We start from the raw sequence: 16733 nt of genomic DNA on the forward strand, positions 1-16733 counted from the left end.
TTGATGCACTGAGACTTGCCCTGGTTTCAGGAGGTTTCTGACTAGGTCGGATAACTCCCTGGCTTTTTCTTCCGGAAGGAACACCTTTTTCTGGACTGTGTCCAGAATCATCCCTAGGAACAGAAGACGTGTTGTCGGAATCAGCTGCGATTTTGGGATATTTAGAATCCAGCCGTGCTGCCGTAGCACTACTTGAGATAGGGCTACTCCGACTACTAACTGTTCTCTGGATCTTGCTCTTATCAGGAGATCGTCCAAGTAAGGGATAATTAAAACGCCTTTTCTTCGAAGAAGAATCATCATTTCGGCCATTACCTTGGTAAAGACCCGAGGTGCCGTGGATAATCCAAACGGCAGCGTCTGAAACTGATAGTGACAGTTTTCTACCACAAACCTGAGGTACCCTTGATGAGAAGGGTAAATGGGGACATGGAGGTAGGCATCTTTGATGTCCAGAGACACCATATAGTCCCCCTCTTCCAGGTTCGCGATCACTGCCCTGAGTGACTCCATCTTGAATTTGAACCTCTGTATGTAAGTGTTCAAAGACTTCAGATTTAAAATTGGTCTCACCGAGCCGTCCGGCTTCGGTACTACAAACAGCGTGGAATAATACCCCTTCCCTTGTGGCAGGAGGGGTACCTTGATTATCACCTGCTGGGAATACAGCTTGTGAACTGCCTCCAATACTGCCTCCCTGTCGGAGGGAGACGTTGGTAAAGCAGACTTCAGGAACCGGCGAGGGGGAGACGTCTCGAACTCCAATTTGTACCCCTGAGATACTACTTGCAGGATCCAGGGGTCCACTTGCGAGTGAGCCCACTGCGCGCTGAAATTCTTGAGACGGGCCCCCACCGTGCCTGAGTCCGCTTGTAAGGCCCCAGCGTCATGCTGAGGACTTGGCAGAAGCGGGGGAGGGCTTTTGTTCCTGGGAAGTGGCTGTCTGTTGCAGTCTTTTCCCCTTCCTCTGCCCCGGGGCAGAAAAGAGGAACCTTTTGCCCGCTTGCCCTTATGGGAACGAAAGGACTGAGCCGGATAAGACGGCGTCTTTTTATGTTGAGAGGCTACCTGGGGTAAAAATGTGGATTTCCCAGCAGTTGCCGTGGCCACCAGGTCCGATAGACCGACCCCAAATAACTCCTCCCCTTTATAAGGCAATATTTCCATATGCCGTTTAGAGTCCGCATCACCTGACCACTGTCGCGTCCATAATCCTCTTCTGGCAGAAATGGACAGCGCACTCACTCTTGAAGCCAGAGTGGAAATATCCCTCTGTGCATCTCGCATATATAGAAATGCATCTTTTAAATGCTCTATAGTCAACAATATACTGTCCCTATCCAGGGTATCAATATTTTCAGTCAGGGAATCCGACCAAGCTACCCCAGCGCTGCACATCCAGGCTGAGGCGATTGCTGGTCGCAGTATAACACCAGTATGTGTGTATATACTTTTTAGGATATTTTCCAGTTTTCTGTCACCTGGTTCCTTGAGGGCGGCCGTATCAGGAGACGGTAACGCCACTTGTTTTGATAAGCGTGTGAGCGCTTTATCCACTCTAGGGGGTGTTTCCCAACGCGCCCTAACCTCTGGCGGGAAAGGGTATAATGCCAATAACTTTTGAGAAATTATCAGTTTTTTATCGGGGCAAACCCACGCTTCATCACACACCTCATTTAATTCGTCTGATTCAGGAAAAACTACAGGTAGTTTTTTCACACCCCACATAATACCCTTTTTAGTGGTACTTGCAGTATCAGAAATGTTTAACACCTCTCTCATTGCCGTGATCATGTAACGTGTGGCCCTACTGGAAGTCACGTTTGTCTCCTCACCGTCGACACTGGAGTCAGTATCCGTGTCGACGTCAGTATCCACCACCTGAGGTAACGGCCTTTTTAGAGCCCCTGATGGTTTCTGAGACGCCTGGACAGGGACTAGCTGATTAGTCGGCTGTCTCATGTCATCAACCGTCTTTTGTAAGGAGCTGACACTGTCACGTAAATCCTTCCATAATGCCATCCACTCAGGTGTCGACTCCTTAGGGGGTGACATCTCTATTATAGGCAATTGCCCCGCCTCCACATCATTTTCCTCCTCATACATGTCGACACAAACGTACCGACACACAGCACACACACAGGGAATGCTCTGATAGAGGACAGAACCCCACTAGCCCTTTGGGGAGACAGAGGGAGAGTATGCCAGCACACACCAGAGCGCTATATATAGATATAGGGACAACCTTATATAAGTGTTTCTCCCTTACAGCTGCTGTATTGTTAATATCCCGCCAATTAGTGCCCCCCTCTCTTTTTTACCCTGTTTCTGTAGTGCAGGACTGCAGGGGAGAGTCAGGGAGACGTCCTTCCAGCGGAGCTGTGAGGGAAAATGGCGCCTGTGTGCTGAGGAGATAGGCTCCGCCCCCTTCTCGGCAGCCTTTCTCCCGCTTTTTGTGAAAATCTGGCAGGGGTTAAAATTCATCCATATAGCCCAGGAGCTATATGTGATGTATTTTTAGCCAGCCAAGGTGTTTCTATTGCTGCTCAGGGCGCCCCCCCCCAGCGCCCTGCACCCTCAGTGACCGGAGTGTGAAGTGTGCTGAGAAGCAATGGCGCAGAGCTGCAGTGCTGTGCGCTACCTTGTGGAAGACAGGATGTCTTCTGCCGCCGATTTGCCGGACTCTTTTTGCTTCTGGCTCTGTAAGGGGGCCGGCGGCGCGGCTCTGGGACCGAGCTCCAAGGCTGGGCCTGTGATCGGTCCCTCTGGAGCTAATGGTGTCCAGTAGCCAAGAAGCCCAATCCACTCTGCACGCAGGTGAGTTCGCTTCTTCTCCCCTTAGTCCCTCGATGCAGTGAGCCTGTTGCCAGCAGGTCTCACTGAAAATAAAAAACCTAAACTAAAACTTTCACTAAGAAGCTCAGGAGAGCCCCTAGTGTGCACCCTTCTCGTTCGGGCACAAAAATCTAACTGAGGCTTGGAGGAGGGTCATAGGGGGAGGAGCCAGTGCACACCAGGTAGTACTAAAGCTTTCTATTTGTGCCCAGTCTCCTGCGGAGCCGCTATTCCCCATGGTCCTTACGGAGTTCCCAGCATCCACTAGGACGTCAGAGAAAGTATGTAGGCAAGACCAAGAGACAATTGAAACTCAGGACACAAGAACATGTCCGTAATATTAAAAATTAAGTGGACAGTCATACTATCTCAAGACATTTCACTGAAAAACACAATTCGAACCCAGAAGAACTGACTTTTAAAGCCATAGAACTGGTCAAATTGGGAGAAAGAGGGGGAGACCTAGCAACTAAACTGTCACAGCGGGAGATGTTCTGGATTTTTCATCTAAGAACCATGCATCCTCTAGGTCTCAACGAGAGCTACGAGATTGCCCCATTTCTGTAAGGTGTCGTTCCAAAAAAGTCTATTTTTTTCTTCATCACTCTCACTGTTTCTTAATCATCACTTATGTAAATAATAATAATAATAATAATAATAATAAAAAAATTCTTATAAAGAATATTATGGCGTCATCTGTTCCGTACGAAGTAAATACAGTCAAACCACACTGGAAATGCCCAATCTCAACCGATCTTGGTAGCTAAGCAGTGTTGGTCCTGACCAGTACCAAGAGGGGCGAGCCTTTGGGAAGATTAGGTACTGTACTGAAAATGAGGCAACTCCTGAAGCATAGTGTAAAAAAAATATATATAAAAATTAAAAATAAAAGTTATTGTAGCACTTATCACTCACTTATAAGCACCACCCGTTAAGACTACTAAGCTTTATTTTACTTATTTGGAGCAATCTGTGTACTTTGCAATTTGCACTTTATATAGCATTCCCCTATATTGTGTATTGATTTTTATATTTATATTTATTCATATCTATTTTTTATAAAAAAAAAAATTGTAATTTTATCCTAAAATAAAATATTTTTATTTAATGATATATATATACTCTAATGTGGTGATAAATTTGTTACGAATTCTAAAAACACACACCGTTGGTCGCTAGAACCCCTATCCGGTATTCCTATATATATATATATATATATATATATATATATATATATATATATATATATATATATATATAAATATATATATATATATATATATATATACACACTGCTCAAAAAAATAAAGGGAACACAATGTAACTCCAAGTCAATCACACTTCTGTGAATTCAAACTGTCCACTTAGGATGCAACACTGATTGACAATCAATTTCACATGCTGTTGTGCAAATGGAATAGACAGCAGGTGGGAATTATAGGCAATTAGCAAGACACCCCCAATAAAGGAGTTGTTCTGCAGGTGGTGACCACAGACCACTTCTCAGCTCCTATGCTTTCTGGCTGATGTTTTGGTCGCTTTTGAAAGCTGGCGGTGCTTTCACTCTAGTGGAAGCATGAGACGGAGTCTACAACCCACACAAGTGGTTCAGGTAGTGCAGCACATACAGGATGGCACATCAATGCGAGCTGTGGCAAGAAGGTTTGCTGTGTCTGTCAGTGTAGTGTCCAGAGCATGGAGGCGCTACCAGGAGACAGGCCAGTACATCAGGAGACGTGGAGGAGGCCGTAGGAGGACAATAACCCAGCTGCAGGACCGCTACCTCCGCCTTTGTGCAAGGAGGAACAAGAGGAGCACTACCAGAGCCCTGAAAAATGACCTCCAGCAAGCCACAAATGTTCATGTGTCTAGTCAAATGATCAGAAACAGACTCCATGAGGGTGGTATGCGGGCCCGACGTCCACAGGTGGGAGTTGTGCTTACAGCCCAACACCGGGCAGGACGTTTGGCATTTGCCAGAGAACACCAAGATTGGCAAATTCGCCACTGGCACCCTGTGCTCTTAACAGAGGAAAGTAGGTTCTCACTGAGCACATGTGACAGACGTGACAGAGTCCAGAGACGCCAAGGAGAACATTCTGCTGCCTGCAACATCCTCCAGCATGATGGGTTTGGCAGTGGGTCAGTAATGGTGTGGTGCGGCATTTCTTTGGGGGGCCACACAGCCCTCCATGTGCTTGCCAGAGGTAGCCTGACTGCCATTAAGTACCAAGATGAGATCCTCAGACCATATGCTGGTGCAGTTGTCCCTGGGTTCCTCCTAATGCAAGACAATGCTAGACCTCATGTGTCTGGAGTGTGTCAGCAGTTCCTGCAAGATGAAGGCATTGATGCTATGGACTGGCCCGCCCGTTCCCCAAACCTGAATCCACTTGAGCACATCTGGGACATCATGTCTCGCTCCATCCACCAACGCCACGTTGCACCACAGACTGTCCAGGAGTTGGCGGATGCTTTAGTCCAGGTCTGGGAGGAGATCCCTCAGGAGACCATACGCCACCTCATCAGGAGCATGCCCAGGCATTGTAGGGAGGTCATACAGGCACGTGGAGGCCACACACACTACTGAGCCTCATTTTGACTTGTTTTAAGGACATTACATCAAAGTTGGATCAGCCTGTAGTGTGTGTTTCCACTTTAATTTTGAGTGTGACTCCAAATCCAGACCTCCATGGGTTAATAAATTTGATTTCCATTGATAATTTTTGTGTGATTTTGTTGTCAGCACATTCAACTATGTAAAGAACAAAGTATTTAATAAGAATATTTCATTCATTCAGATCTAGGATGTGTTATTTTAGTGTTCCCTTTATTTTTTTGAACCCCCTGAACTTCACGTCCCAAACCCAGATCCGAGCCCAACTCAGGACTTCCCGCCAGACTCGGAAACCAGAATGAGGCAAAACCATTCCATACAAGGAGCCGCGCATCGCCGCCATTTTCACTCCAGTCCTGGAGAGTGTAGCGAGAGGACGTGTATCTCTCCTCAGTGTCTGTCTGTGCGGGAAAAATGGTGTGGCGACCTGCTCTGTCTTATGTGTCATTCCAGTGCTGTCTTGTGCTGCATCAGTTCAGTGGTGGTGTCTTGTGCTGCATCAGTCCAGTCACAGTGGTGGTGTCCTCTGCTGCCATATGTCTACTGCTGCTGTATAAGTCCAGTCAAGTGGTGCTGTGTTGTGCTGCATTAGTCCAGTGGTGGTGTCTTGTGCTGCATCAGTCCAGTTACCGTGGTGGTTTTCTCTGCTACCACATGTCCAATGCTGCTGTATAAGTCCAGTCCATTGTAGTGGTGCTGTGTTGTCCTGGATTAGTCCAGTGGTGGTGTCCCTGTGCTGTCACATGTCCAGTGGTACTGCCATATAAGTCCAGTGGTACTGCCATATCAGTCCATTGGTACTGCCGTATCAGTCCATTGGTACTGCCATATCAGTCCATTGGTACTGCCGTATAAGTACAATCCAGTGGTGCAGACGTATAAGTCCAGTGGTACTGCCGTAAAAGTCCAGACCAGTGGTACTGCCGTATAAGTCCAGTGGTACTGCCATATAAGTCCAGTCCAGTGGTACTGCCGTATAAGTCCAGTAGTACTGCCGTATAAGTCTGGTGGTACTGCCGTATAAGTATTTGTGATACTGCCGTATAAGTCCATTTTTACTGCCGTATAGGTCCAGTGGTACTGCCACATAGGTCAAGTCCAGTGGTACTGCCATATAGGTCCAGTGGTACTGCCGTATAAGTCCAGTGGTACAGCCGAATAAGTCCAGTGGTACAGCCGAATAAGTCCAGTGGTACTGCCATATAATTCAAATCCAGTGGTACTGCCGTATAAGTCCAGTGGTGCTGTCCTGTGCTGTATATTATTTACTCCAAATAAAGGGGTTATCAATATTTAACCCAAATCATTTTGACAGGGTTTGCCCTGTGTGGTGTAGGGGTATGCTCTCCTGTGTAGCACATTGTGTTATATAACTGCAGAAAAATAATGGAGAACAAATATTTGTAGGATAAAATATGGTAAGATCAAGAACCACTTCCTCCTAGTGCTGAAGCCGCTGCCACTAGTCATGATATAGACGATGAAATGCCAAGGCTGATGCTCAATGACATAGTATTATTTATTTATTATTTATTAACAGTTTCTTATATAGCACAGCAAATTACGTTGCACTTTACAAGTGATAGTAGAGGGCATGTCAAATCCAAAAAGTCAAAGTTCAGTAAAATGACCCAAAAAAAGAAATTGAAATGGTCTGAGGAGAAACTTAAACTTGTCAATATGCCATTTACGACACGGAGTGGCAAGGAATGGCTAAGTCCCTGGCCTATGTTCAGGACTAGTGGTTCAGCTTCACATGATGATGGAAGCACTCATCCTCCCGCTAGAAAAATGATAAGAGTTAAGCTGGCAAAAGTACAGCAAATAACTGTGCATTATAAGATTGTATCACAAATCCCCAAGGAGAGTCCAAGTGTGTCTGCGGTTGCGATGCCTGACCTTCCCAACACTGGACGGGAAAAGGTGGCTCCTTCCACCATTTGCACCCCCTCTGCAAGTGCTGGAAGTAGCACCCACAGTCCAGTTTCTGATATTCAAATGGCAGATGTCACTGTTGAAGTACACCAGGATGAGGATATGGGTGTTGCTGGTGCTGATGAGGAAGTTAATGAGGAGGATTATGATGGTGATGTGGTTTGTTTAAATCAGGCACCGGGGGAGACAGTTGTTGTCCGTGGGATGAATAAGTCTATTGTCATGCCTGGGCAAAATACTGTACCAAAAAAGCCACCTCTTCAGTGTGGAATTATTTCTCCACAAATCCGGACAACAGGTGTGAAGCCATGTGTTGCCTTTGTCAATCCATAATAAGTAGGGGTAAGGACGTTAACTACCTAGGAACATCCTCCCTTATACATCACCTGCAGTGCATTAAGCAGAAGTCATTGTCAAGTTCTGAAACTTTGGGTAAGAGCGTAAGCAGTCCACTGACACCTAAATCCCTTCTTCCTCTTGTACCCATTCTCCTGCAAGCCACACCATCAACTCCCTCAACGTCAAATTCCTCCTCAGTCAGGAACGTCCGTTTTCCTGCAGGCCATGTCTGACTGACATGTCAGGCTGACATGTCATGCAAGACTGACTAGTCCTCTCCTAACCGGGATTCTTCCGGAGGATCCTTGAGTGGTACGCCTACTGCTGCTGCATCCGCTGCTGTTGTTGCTGCTGGGAGTCGATCGTAATCCCGGAGGGGAAGTCAGAAGACCGCTTGTACTACTTCAGCTGAGCAATTGACTGTCCAACAGTCCTTTGCGAGGAAGATGAAATATGACAGCAGTCATCCTATTGCAACATGGATAACTGAGGCTTTGACAGCTATGTTGGTGTTAGACGTGCATCTGGTATCCGCCATTGGTGCAGTGGGATTTAGACAATTGATGGAGGTAATGTGCCCCTGGTACCAAATCCCATCTAGGTTCCACTTTACTAGGAAAGTGATTCCTGGACTGTACAGGACATTAAGTAAAGTGTCCTCAGTGTCCTGAAAAATTCAGCTGTACCCAGTATCCACTTAAACACGGACATGTGGACAAGTGGAGCAGGGCAAACTAAGGACTACATGACTGTGACAGCCCACTGGTAGATGTATTTCCTCCTGCAGCAACAACAGCAACAGCACCAGTAGCAGCATCTCACAAACGCTAGCTCATTCCTAGGCAGGCTATGCTGTGTAACACCGGTTTTCGTAAGAGGCACACCACTGACAACCTCTTATGGAAACTGAGGGACATCATTGCACAATGGCTTACCCCACTTAGACTCTCCTAGGGATCTGTATTATCAGACAACGCCACCAATATTGTGCGTGCATTACATCTGGGCAAATTCCAGCATGTCCCATGTTTTGCACATACAATTCATTTGGTGGTGAAGAATTTTTTGAAAAATGAGAGAGGCATGCAGGAGATGCTGTCAGTGGCCAGAAAACTTGCGGGCCACTTTCGGTATTCAGCCACCGCGTACCAAAGACTGGAGCACCAGCAAACACTCCTGAACCTGCCCTGCCATCACCTGAAACATGAGGTGGTAACGAGGTGGAATGCAACACTCTATATGCTTCAGATAATGGAGGAGCAGCAAAAGGCCATTCAAGACTATACATCCACCTTTGATATAGGCAAAGGAGGGGGAATCCACCTGACTCAAGCACAGTGGAGAATGATTTACGTGTTGTGCAAGGTTCTCCAACCCTTCGAACTTGCCACATGTGAAGTCAGTTCAGACACTGTCAGCTTGAGTCAGGTCATTCCCCTCATCAGGCTTTTGCAGAAGCAGCAGGAGAAATTGAAGGAGGAGCTAAGATGGAGCGATTCCACTAAGTATGTGGGACTTGTGGATGGAGCCCTTCATTCGCCTTGCCAGGATTCAAAGGTGGTCAATCTGTTGAAATCAGAGCAATACATTTTGGCCACTGTGCTCGATCCTAGGTTTAAAGCCTACGTTGTATCTCTCTTTCCTGCAGATACAAGTTTGCAGAGGTATAAAGACCTGCTGGTGAGACATTTGTCAACTCAACGTGACCCGTCAACAACTCCTCCTTCACTTTCTCCCGCAACTGGGGCTGCAAGGAAAAAGATAACATTTCCGAGCCCACCCGCTGGCGGTGATGCAGGGCAGTCAGGAGCAAGTGCTGACATTTGGTCTGGACTGAAGGGCCTGCCAATGATTACTGACATGTCTTCTGTCACTGCATATGATGGTTTCACCATTGAAAGAATGGTGGAGGATTATATGGGTGACAGCATCTAAGTAGGCATGTCAGACAGTCCGTATGTATACTGGCAAGAAAAAGAGGCAATTTGGAGGACCTTGCACAAACTGGCTTTATTTTACCAAAGTAGCCCCCCCTCCCTCCAGTGTGTACTCCGAAAGAGTGTTTAATGCAGCCGATAACCTTGTCAGCGATCAGCGTAGGAGGTTACTTCCACAAAATGTGGAGAAGATGATGTTCATCAAATTTAATTATAAATTCCTCCAGGTAGACCTTTACCTGCAATTGCCTCCAGAAAGTACTCAGAGACCTGTGATGGTGGATTCCAGTGGGGACGTATTGATACTCTGTAAGGAGGAGGATGGACACACTGAAGGGGGTGACGAATTGGAGGATGGGGATGAGGATGACATCTTGCCTCTGTAGAGCCAGTCTGTGCAAGGAGAGATGAATTGCTTCTTTTTTTGTGGGGGGATTAATTGCTCTTTTATTGAGGGGGCCCAAACACCTCAATCATTTCAGCCACAGTCGTGTGTCAGACCCTGTCGCTGAAATGATTGGTTTGTTAATGTGTGCATTTCCTGTTTATACAACATGCGGGTGGGTGGGAGGGCCCAAGGACAATTCCATCTTGCACCTCTTATTTTTTCTTTGCATGATGTGTTGTTTGGTCCTAGTTTTTAAAACTGCTATCCTGTCTGCCACTGCAGTCCTACTCCTAGATGGGCCAGATGTTTGTGCCGCTTACTTGAGTCCCTTAACTTAGACATCCAGCTACCTCATAGCACCTCTTTTTCTTCTTTGCATCATGTGCTCTTGGGGCCTATTTTTTAAAGCTGCCATCCTTTATGCCACTGCAGTGCTACTCCTAGATGGGCCAGGTGTTTGTGCAGCACACGTGTGTCGCTTAGCTTAGTCATCCAGCGACCTCGGTGCAACCTTTTGGCCTAAAAACAATACTGTGAGGTGTGATGTGTTCAGAATAGACTAGAAATGAGTGGAAATGAATGCTATTGAGTTTAATAATACCGTAGGATCAAACTTACCCCCAAATTCTGTGATTTTAGCTGTTTTTGCGATTCTTTTAAAAAATCATCCAGATCCAAAACCAAAACCCGAAAGGGTGGTTTTGGCAAAATCAACCCAGATCCAAAACATGAGCGGAAATCCAGATCCAAAACCAAAACACAAAACAACACAAAAAGTGCCCGCCGCACATTTCTAATATATATATATATATATATATATATATATATATACACACACACAAGAAAAAAGGATGTCTTAGGGAGCTGTGTAATTGTAACTTTAGATATAAGTTCTTTTCCAAGCTTATTATTTGACCACAGAATCATTAAAATATATTCAATTTATTCACATATTGTCCTTGAACAGTACATTTGCAGTGAGTAATATGTGCCTGACAAAGTTTAAAATACAGACTTTGATACACAACCTGACATAAAATTTCTAAATGAATTCATCCAATAATGTCTTTCAATGAATGTCTGATGTTCTCACATCTGAACCTCAACTCAACGCGTTTCGTCCCGAATGACTTCATCAGGGGTTCATATCTGGATGAAAATATTATACACCATAAAATATATTAAGAACATTTGTATGTACTGCCATAGTGGTTAACTCAAGAAATAATGATTAGTTACATACCAATAGTAATGCTGTTCCCACAGGAATATCTGAAAGAAAATATCAATGGATAAATTCCTCAGTATTAACTGAGGAAATGATCGTCCAGTGTGGTGATTGCTTTATCCGGTATTCTAGGAGGGGGGGGGGGGGGGGGGGGAGGAGATAAGTATCCAGGGCATAAGTCAATTCATATGGAAAATGGTCCTGTGTACATATTACGAAATTCTATATTGTAACAAGGGTTAGATCAGGTGAGGGAAATTGGAGTTATCTCCTTAATATTTTTATGATAATCCTTTTTGTATTCTAACTATGGTGATAATTTATTGTATTTTAATGACATTAATAATTCATTGTTAACAAAAATGCATAGTTTCCATAAATTATACAGACAAGCTTTCATAGTGAGAAGTGGAGCATATATCAAAGTATCAATAAGAGCTTCAAGATAGCACAATACAAGGAGTCAATTAACAGTACATAATTTTTACATACCAGTATGGAAATAACACAACAAGGACGTTGAATTCGTCAGTATTGGACAACGGATCAGGCCTATATAGAATAATGTCCATATATGGTAATATGCCTAATTATATTGTATTCTCATTTAATTAACTGGATGGGAATGGAAAATAATGTTTCCTTTTTCTAGAAAAGCTGGTTATACATACCAGTGTAAAAATGTAATAAAAGGATCTCAATGCTGTATTCGCTACCAGTTATAACCACAATTATGTTGGTCAGGCCTAAAAAATAATAATTGACATCATATATTGTTTTCCATAGTGATTAATAGGCTATACATAGTGTTTCAAAACATATGGGCTATGCCCTTTTCAGATAATCAATGGAATGATTTCAGATCTGAAAAAGCCTGTCACAATGCTTTTCTAACAGACAGTAGTTACAATTTGTTTAATCTTATGCGGATAAACATTCATGTATCAACACAGTCCTTCAGTGTGGAACTAGCAATATCAAGTAAATATCTATGTATCCATTTAAACAGTGAAAGTGTAACAATCGTAGCATTTCTGTGAATCCTAAGTGAAAAAGGCAACAATGTGACTTACTTTGTGGTCTGACAGGCTCTCCAGAACAGCAGTGAACACTGTGCTGGGTAGGTAGGTTTATATACCTGACAGGCTGATACCTCATTTCCTGTGTGTGTGTTACAAATGATTAATACTGATGTCACTCTTAATTCATGTGTAATTTATTAGTGCAATTATATACTAACTAAACCTCATATGTTCTATCACCAGTGCTAATAATCTTGGTGAAAACTATTCTATAGAAAGCCGTGGACGCAATGGTAACTGTATGCGTTCCACTGCTGCCCCGGCGTGCGTTCCACACGCTTCACTTCCTGATTTTCTAACCGGAAGTGATGCGGCAATGGGTCCGGCTCAATACGGCCGTAGATGCATCGCGGGGAATCTAACCTAGCGGGGCTGTAGGCTGGATCTGCACCTTACCAACCACAGTCTCCTCACACCAGATGGAGCACACGTGGTGGGTGCGATCCGCCACAACCGCCAGCCGTGGACGCATCTGTGCGTTCCACAGCGGTTCCGGCTTGTGTTCCACAGAACGTCACTTCCGGTCTATTGGACGGAAGTGATGTGGCGGCCTGAATTCCTACATACTACTGAGTTTGGCCAACTAATTAACCCTCTATATTGTATGGGTGTTTGAATCAATTACTTAATTAAGACTATAGCCCCTATTCCTACTAGGAGATGAAATAATACTTATAAATTGATTTAAATTAATTATAATTTTTTATGATTAACTTCTCTATTGGTGACTAAGCCGGAACCGCTGTGGAAAGCACAGATGCGCCCAAGGCTGGCGGTTGTGGCGTATCGCACCCACCACGTGTGCTCCATCTGGTGTGAGGAGACTGTGGTTGGTAAGGTGCAGATCCAGCCTACAGCCCCGCGAGGTTAGATTCCCCGCGATACATCTATGGCCGTATTGAGCCGGACCCATTGCCGCATCACTTCCGGTTAGAAAACCAGGAAGTGAAGCGTGTGGAACGCACCCCGGGGCCGCAGTGGAATGCATACAGTTACCATTGCGTCCACGGCTTTCTATAGAATAGTTTTCACCAAGATTATTAGCACTGGTGATAGAACATATGAGGTTTAGTTAGTATATAATTACACTAATAAATTACACATGAATTAAGAGTGACATCAGTATTAATCATTTGTAACACACACACAGGAAATGAGGTATCAGCCTGTCAGGTATATAAACCTACCTACCCAGCACAGTGTTCACTGCTGTTCTGGAGAGCCTGTCAGACCACAAAGTAAGTCACATTGTTGCCTTTTTCACTTAGGATTCACAGAAATGCTAAGATTGTTACACTTTCACTGTTTAAATGGATACATAGATATTTACTTGATATTGCTAGTTCCACACTGAAGGACTGTGTTGATACATGAATGTTTATCCACATAAGATTAAACAAATTGTAACTACTGTCTGTTAGAAAAGCATTGTGACAGGCTTTTTCAGATCTGAAATCATTCCATTGATTATCTGAAAAGGGCATAGCCCATATGTTTTGAAACACTATGTATAGCCTATTAATCACTATGGAAAACAATATATGATGTCAATTATTATTTTTTAGGCCTGACCAACATAATTGTGGTTATAACTGGTAGCGAATACAGCATTGAGATCCTTTTATTACATTTTTACATTGGTATGTATAACCAGCTTTTCTAGAAAAAGGAAAAATTATTTTCCATTCCCATCCAGTTAATTAAATGAGAATACAATATAATTAGGCATATTACTATATATGGACATTATTCTTTATAGGCCTGATCCGTTGTCCAATACTGACGAATTCAACATCCTTGTTGTGTTATTTCCATACTGGTATGTAAAAAATTATGTACTGTTAATTGACTCCTTGTATTGTGCTTTCTTGAAGCTCTTATTGATACTTTGATATATGCTCCACTTCTTACTATGAAAGCTTGTCTGTATAATTTATGGAAACTATGCATTTTTGTTAACAATGAATTATTAAAGTCATTAAAATACAATAAATTATCACCATAGTTAGAATACAAAAAGGATTATCATAAAAATATTAAGGAGATAACTCCAATTTCCCTCGCCTGATCTAACCTCTTGTTATAATATAGAATATCGTAATATGTACACAGGACCATTTTCCATATGAATTGACTTATGCCCTAGATACTTATCTCCTCCCCCCCCCCCCAGAATACCGGATAAAGCAACTACCACACTGGACGATCATTTCCTCAGTTAATACTGAGGAATTTATCCATTGATATTTTCTTTCAGATATTCCTGTGGGAACAGAATTGCTGATAAATCGGTAATTGACCCCATAGAGCTCTTTCAACAACTATTGGTATGTAAATAATCATTATTCCTTGAGTTGACCACTATGGCAGTACATACAAATGTTCTTAATATATTTTATTATGTATAATATTTTCATCCAGATATGAACCCCTGATGAAGTCATTCGGAACGAAACGCGTTGGGTTGAGGTTCAGATGTGAGAACATCAGACCTTCATTGAAAGACATTATTGGATGAATTCCTTTAGACATTTGATGTCAGGTTGTGTATCAAAGTCTGTATTTTAAACTTTGTCAGGTACACATTACTCACTGCAAATGTACTGTTCAAGGACAATATGTGAATAAATTGAATATATTTTAATGATTCTGTGGTCAAATAATCTTGGAAAAGAACTTATATCTAAAGTTACAACTACACAGCTCCCTTAGACATCCTTTTTTCTTGCATTCTATCTCAGTACCCCAGCTAACAGTGGGTACGTCTTAAGGTTGAAGCTCACATATTAATGTGGAATTAGGTTTACACCACATCCATATATATATATATATATATATATATAGATGCTTGGTAATGGCGGCACTCAGCAGAATCATCAATAATGCAAAAGCCTTTTAATATCGGTCCTACGCCGTTTCGGGGAAAACCATGTCTTCAGGGACAAACAGTGCATGTAAAGGTGCAGACAGAAACTACTTATATACCCAAATAACCAGTGCTCATAATGAGTAAAACTACTCACCTGTCCGGCGCTGCCATTCCCGCCGCGTCTGTCCGCTGCATATGCGGGTCTCCAAAGGATGACGTCATATGCAGCGGACAGACGCGGCGGGCATATAAGTAGTTTCTTTAGTAATCACCCATTTCTGATACAGGCTCAAGCATTTTATAGTGCTATCTGAGGAGGACTTTCACTGGAGAGTTACACAGTGTTGTGCTGTGTTAACACAGAACTCACAATATGACAGACAACAATGCCGACATGGAGTCAGCATGGGAACTGGCACAAGCTGATGCTAAAGAACGTTTCAGCTTTTCAGACGCAGAAGCCCAGGCCATTTTAATTACGAGGAAATTGGATGATGACCCTCAGGCCACTACTAAGGAGGAGTTATTCCGACAGTGGCAGCGACTTAAGCAGCGTGAATGTGATTTCATGTACCATGGAATTAGTCTTTCAGACTACTACCGCAATAATCAAATCCCACGAGGTTTTAGGATCCGGAACACCCCTACTATAGGGCGTTATAGCATCCCCTTTTGTCGGAAATGGATAGCTATATTAAATAAGTGTTCCATGGACCTCTTACTCCTAGTAGTGGAAGAGTCGACGCGAGAACTCACTGTGATTAAAGAACAACTGGCGGAGTTTGAAACCTCCCATAAAACCACATTGGCGCAGGACACCACCACGAAATGGCTGGAAAAATTACAAGTCCATATGGATCAATACAGGAGTGACCTCATCAAATATAAAAAAGAAAAATTATATAAAGTCCAGCAGGATTACCAACAGAGATGGGTTTACTCCTGGTTGAACAATATGGGCACAACACAAGACCGACCGTATCATAATAGGAGATATCGGCGTCGACAGAACTATTCTGACCAGTCTGGGGCGAGTACTACAGCAAGTGAAGGAGAGGCCAGCAATGGGTCATCAACTCCAGGAAACGCAGCTTTCCCTTTAGGCATGGCCACTCGTTCAGGCATTCCGCCAAAACCCCCCCGCGGATGAGGAGGGCGGGGCAGAACAAAAGGTTACAACGCAAGACGGCCTCCACGTCAATAACTGATCTGGTCGTCAACTTGTCGTCATGTCCATTAACAGAAATAGAATGTAAGGTCTTATCAAAAGGCCTTACTTTTGTACCAACTGTTAAACCTGATCCGTTTATAGCCAAGGTGGAGAACTATAAGTTCAATAGGTCCTTGCGGTTGAATGAACACTTTGGAGTAAGTACTAACGCTATACCTGACACAACAATTCCAGAGAAATTGAAGAAGATTATGCCAAGGTCCAGATTTGACCCGAAAACAAATAGCCCGTCTATCAGGACTTTTTCTCGATTAACTGAACAAGTATATCAG

General features: G+C 43.7%; 1 pseudogene; it reads left to right on the forward strand.

The window, feature by feature from the left end:
* The first annotated feature begins 3547 nt into the window (after positions 1-3547).
* LOC134912971 (5S ribosomal RNA) lies at positions 3548-3666 on the forward strand (annotated as a pseudogene).
* The last annotated feature ends 13067 nt before the right edge of the window (positions 3667-16733 follow it).

Source organism: Pseudophryne corroboree, chromosome 4 (assembly GCF_028390025.1).
Source record: "Pseudophryne corroboree isolate aPseCor3 chromosome 4, aPseCor3.hap2, whole genome shotgun sequence".
NCBI classification, from domain to species: domain Eukaryota; kingdom Metazoa; phylum Chordata; class Amphibia; order Anura; family Myobatrachidae; genus Pseudophryne; species Pseudophryne corroboree.